Below are 5,000 nucleotides of genomic sequence, written 5' to 3' on the forward strand. Positions count from 1 at the left end.
TCGACCCTGTACAAAGTCACCCCCGAACATGACCATTCATTATAGATCGTCAGCGAAATGAGATGGAATCATATCAAACAGTTTATCAGCAATCCATCTAATTGAACTAGCATGAGCGAGTCAATATACAAAAAGAATTATTCAGCTTCGTTCGGATCCGCTCGTTTCAGCTCCATGATTCCGGCGCAGTATTCGTGCCTCATTTCAATTTAGTGGGGAATCTTGTATTTGCAAATCAAGTCGCTTGTCCATCGCCATTGCAGTCCATTATGTTTGTCACATGACATTGTATATATATATATATATATTATATATATATATATATATATATAATATATATATATATATATATATATATATATATATACATATATACATATATACATACACAACACACACACATATATAATGTATATATATATATATATATAATATAATATATATATATATATATATGTGTGTGTGTGTGTGTGTGTGTTGTATGTGTGTGTGTGTGTGTGTGTGTGTGTGTGTGTGTGTGTGTGTGTGTGTGTGTGTGTGTGTGTGTGTGTGTGTGTGTGTGTGTGTGTGTGTGTGTGTTTTGTGCCTGTTTGTGTGTGTGTGTGAAGGAATGTGTGCGTGTATATATCTATATCTATCTATCTATCTATCTATCTATCTATATTGGTTAGAGCGTCGGACTCAAGACTGTCTCGACGGCAGTCTGAGTTCGAGGGTTCGAGTCACTGGCCGGCGCGTTGTTCCCTTGGGCAAGGAACTTCACCTCGATTGCCTACCTAGCCACTGGGTGGCCAAGCCAGCCCAAAGTCAGTGCTGGTCCCAAGCCCGGATAAATAGAGAGAATGATTACCTAAAAAGGTAAACACCGGCACTCTCCCTACCACGTACTCACTCCAAGAGCATCACAACATGAAAACTACAATTAAGTATCATGCTGTGACCACGGCGGCTCAGACATGAACCTACCGTTAAAAGAAAGAAATATATATGTATATATATGTGTATATATATATATAATATATATATATATATATATATATATATATATATATATATATTATATATGTGTGTGTGGTGTGTGTGTGTGTGGTGTGTGGTGTGTGTGTTGTGTGTGTGTGGTGTGTGTGTGTGTGTGTGTGTGTGGTGTTGTGTGGTGTGTGTACATATATATATATATGTATATATATATATATATATATATATATATATATATATATATATATATATATATGCTATATATATATATATATATATATATATATATATATATATAATATATATATATATATATATATATATATATATGTACATAAAAATCACATATATAGAAAACACAAATCGAACTTGTATGGCAACCTGATCCTTTCCATCACCGAAATCTCGGCAATTTACTTTTTATCAATTCCACCCCAATTCGAAGCTAATAATTAAGGTCGATCAAATTAGAGCGACAGCCATTTAACAAGTTTCCACAGAAATAAACTCTGTGACGCTCAATTATTTCACTGAAAGCGTACGAGTAACCGTGCGCCGTACAAGGTAAGCGGAGCCCGGCCTGGGATCGGAAGCGTCGCTCTTCGCTATTTGTTGTATGTATAGGTGTGTGGGTTCATGTATTCGATACACAAACACACACACGCACGCACGCACGCACACACACACACACACACACACACACACACACACACACACACACACACACACACACACACACACACACACTCACACACACACACACACTCACACACACACACACACACACACACACACACATATTGTATGTATGTATATATATATATATATATATATATATATATATATATATATATATATATATATATATATACATATGTGTGTGTGTGTGTGTGTGTGCCGTGCTATCATCATCACTATCTTTATCATCATTAACATTATCATTATTTTCATTATTATCAATATAATCATTATTTTTCTTGCTATTTCCATTATCATTACAATTATTATTATCATTGTGATTATGATTAGTATCATTATTATTACTTTTGATAATACTTTTATTGTTATGACCATTATCATTCGAATTTTGGCAATTAAATTCCTCTATTTTTTATTATTCATAAAAAAAACAGTTAAAGAAAGGATTTTTTTCGCTTCTATGTTTCCCTCTTTTTCCATATGAAAGCGATAGGGACTGCAATTATGATATTTTGTAAAGTGCTTTTGAAACCATAAATGTTAATCATGTAGGTAATTAGTGTCTGAGGATATTTTTTTATCGTTCTGCTGAGTTAGGAAGCTAATCATCTTCTTTGTTTTGAATTGGACTCGTTCAGGAAGTGGTAACATTTTATTCAGATTCCGAAAGAGAAAGGTGTGTGTGGGAGGGGGGAAGAGAGAGAGAGAGAGAGAGAGAGAGAGAGAGAGAGAGAGAGAGGGAGAGAGAGAGAGGGAGAGAGAGAGAGAGAGGAGAGAGAGAGAGAGAGAGAGAGAGAGAGAGAGACAGAGACAGAGACAGAGAGAGAGAACAGATATGCAGACTGACAGACTGACAGACAGACAGACAGACAGACAGACAGACAGACAGACAGACAGACAGACAGACAGACAGACAGACAGGCAGGCAGAACCAGAGTGAATCACATGGATAGAAAGAGAAAAAAAATAGCGAGAGAGATATCCAGAATAATGACACAAAGAGGATAAAAGGGAGAGACAGATAATCAATACAGGCAAGAACACAACGAAAGAAAATATATAAATCCCTTTTGCGGAAGCTTTACAAAAAGAAAAAAGGACGAGTATGTTGACCCAAAATCTTTTGTAACAGAACCCGACAGAACTTGAAGGCCACTTTATTCGCCGACCTTATGTTTAGGATTATAGATGAAGGACCTTGACGCGAACTGTAGCAGAAAGTCTTTTATATATAGATTTGTCGTTCCTTTGAAAATATTACCTGCATGGGATTTTATGATTAGGCACTATCCTTTTATGGTATATTTCATGGGGGCGGAGAGAAGGATAGAGGTTCGTTGGGTGGATAGATAAATATATAGGTAATGAGTACGTAAGCAGATGTGCCAACAGACAGATTGATCTCACTATTTCTATTTGTCATTATACATGTACCTTTCTCTCTCTCTCTCTCTCTCTCTCTCTCTCTCTCTCTCTCTCTCTCTCTCTCTCTCTCTCTCTCTCTCTCTCTCTCTCTCTCTCTCTCTCTCTCTCTCTCTCTCTCTCTCTCTCTCTTATCTTTCTCTCTTCCTCATTTCCATGACCTGAAAAGTATCCCATAGTAATACTACACTAATAGCTAACGCGGCAATTAATGCTTAAGGAACAATCTTCACATAAAGTAAACAAATGCAGGATTCCGCCGTTTCAGCAATTGCACTTTATAAGGGATCAGTCCTGTTTGTCAAAGCTGGTATGCTTCAGACTTTCCACGTGAAATGCAACGCAGATAATGGGAGACCGTTTCGAATTTATGATTTTGAGGAGACATAATGGAGAACGACTGCCTTTGTGATATACTAGCGTGTGCTTGCATGCTGGGTGCATGTATGTGTTTCCCTCTGTGTGTGTATGTATGTGTGTGTGTGTGTGTGTGTGTGTGTGTGTGTTGTGTGTGTGTGTGTGTGTGTGTTTTGTGTGTGTGTGTGTGTGTGTGTGTGTGCGTGTGTGTGTGTGTGTGGGTGTGTGTGTGTGTGTGTGTGTGAGTGTGTGTGTGCAGTGTACTGTACATGTAAATCGGTTAGAAATGTGAATAACAAAGATGGTAATGATGATGATTGTTATTATTAATTTTGTTATTATCATCATTACCATCTTTCCCATCGTTATTATTATCATCATTAATATTATTGTCATTATTCTTAACTTTAGTATCATCGTTACTATCATTATCTTCACTATCATTTTCATCATTAGTATCATCATTATTATTACCATTATCATTGTTATCATTATCACAATTGCTATTATCAACAGTAGTAGTACATTTTACATATCAATAAATATCATAATATTGGTAATGATAATAATTAGCATATTGATAATGGTAATAACCATAAAGTTAGGAACAATGATAATAAGAGATACGGTGGTCATGAATGATGAAGATGAAAACGAAAATTAAGGACAATACCAGAAAAAAATTGCATTAAAATTTAGCTGAAAGGATAGTGTGAAACAGACAGACAAAATGCAACAGTTGAATTCGTAATAAATCAAATAGATTCAACTTACCTTACTTCACTTTCTTCTCTCGCTTCACCAGATCAGAATTCACGCTTCAAAAACCTCGAGGAGAATACTTCTGATGATACTTATAATAATTTTCTTTTATATATATATTTTTTTTTTTTCAACAGCCGATAGTCTCATAAGAAGGATTTTATGTTTGTTTGTTTGTTCGTCTTAATCTTATCTTTTCTTTTTCGTTTTTTTCTCTTTCTTTCTTTCTTTTTTAATCCTGTGTTTTTTGTGTTAATGTCTAAGCAGATATCATGCTATAATGTTAATTATGATCGTCACTTTTAGTTCACTTCATTGCATCTTATATTTCTTTTTTTATCCCTATCATCCTTAGCTAAAATATTGTAGATTATTTTTGATATTGCATCTTCACTGTTTAGCTGATTGCAATTTAGAATACTACTCTTATTGTGATATATATTCGTGTTGGATATTACTATTATGACCGGTTTTAACTTTTCAGTTTTTTTGTGCTAATAGACTTATCTGAAGTGTTGAGAGAGAGAGGAGAGAGAGAGAGAGAGAGAGAGAAGAGAGGAGAGAGGAGACAGAGAGAGAGAGAGAGAGGGAAGGGAGGACGAGGGAGGGAGAGAGAGAAAGGAGAGAGAAGAGAGAGAGAGAAGAGAGAGAAGAGAGGAGAGACAGAGACAGCAGGAGAGGGAAGAGAGAAGAAGACGAGAAGACAGAGAGCACACTAGAGAAAAGACAGTAGACAGACAGAGAGACAGAGAAGAAAGAGAGACAGAAGAGATACAGCAGAGACA

General features: G+C 35.8%; 1 protein-coding gene across 1 annotated transcript in view; it reads right to left on the minus strand.

Moving 5' to 3' along the window:
• The window catches only part of LOC119581004 (metabotropic glutamate receptor 5-like), a gene marked incomplete in the record, with an annotated part of 262,932 nt that overhangs the window by 255,017 nt on the left and 2,915 nt on the right, over positions 1–5,000 (minus strand). Inside the window, 1 exon segment of the mRNA XM_037929266.1 lies at positions 4,228–4,570.

This window comes from Penaeus monodon, chromosome 14 (assembly GCF_015228065.2).
Source record: "Penaeus monodon isolate SGIC_2016 chromosome 14, NSTDA_Pmon_1, whole genome shotgun sequence".
Taxonomy (NCBI): Eukaryota; Metazoa; Arthropoda; class Malacostraca; order Decapoda; family Penaeidae; genus Penaeus; species Penaeus monodon.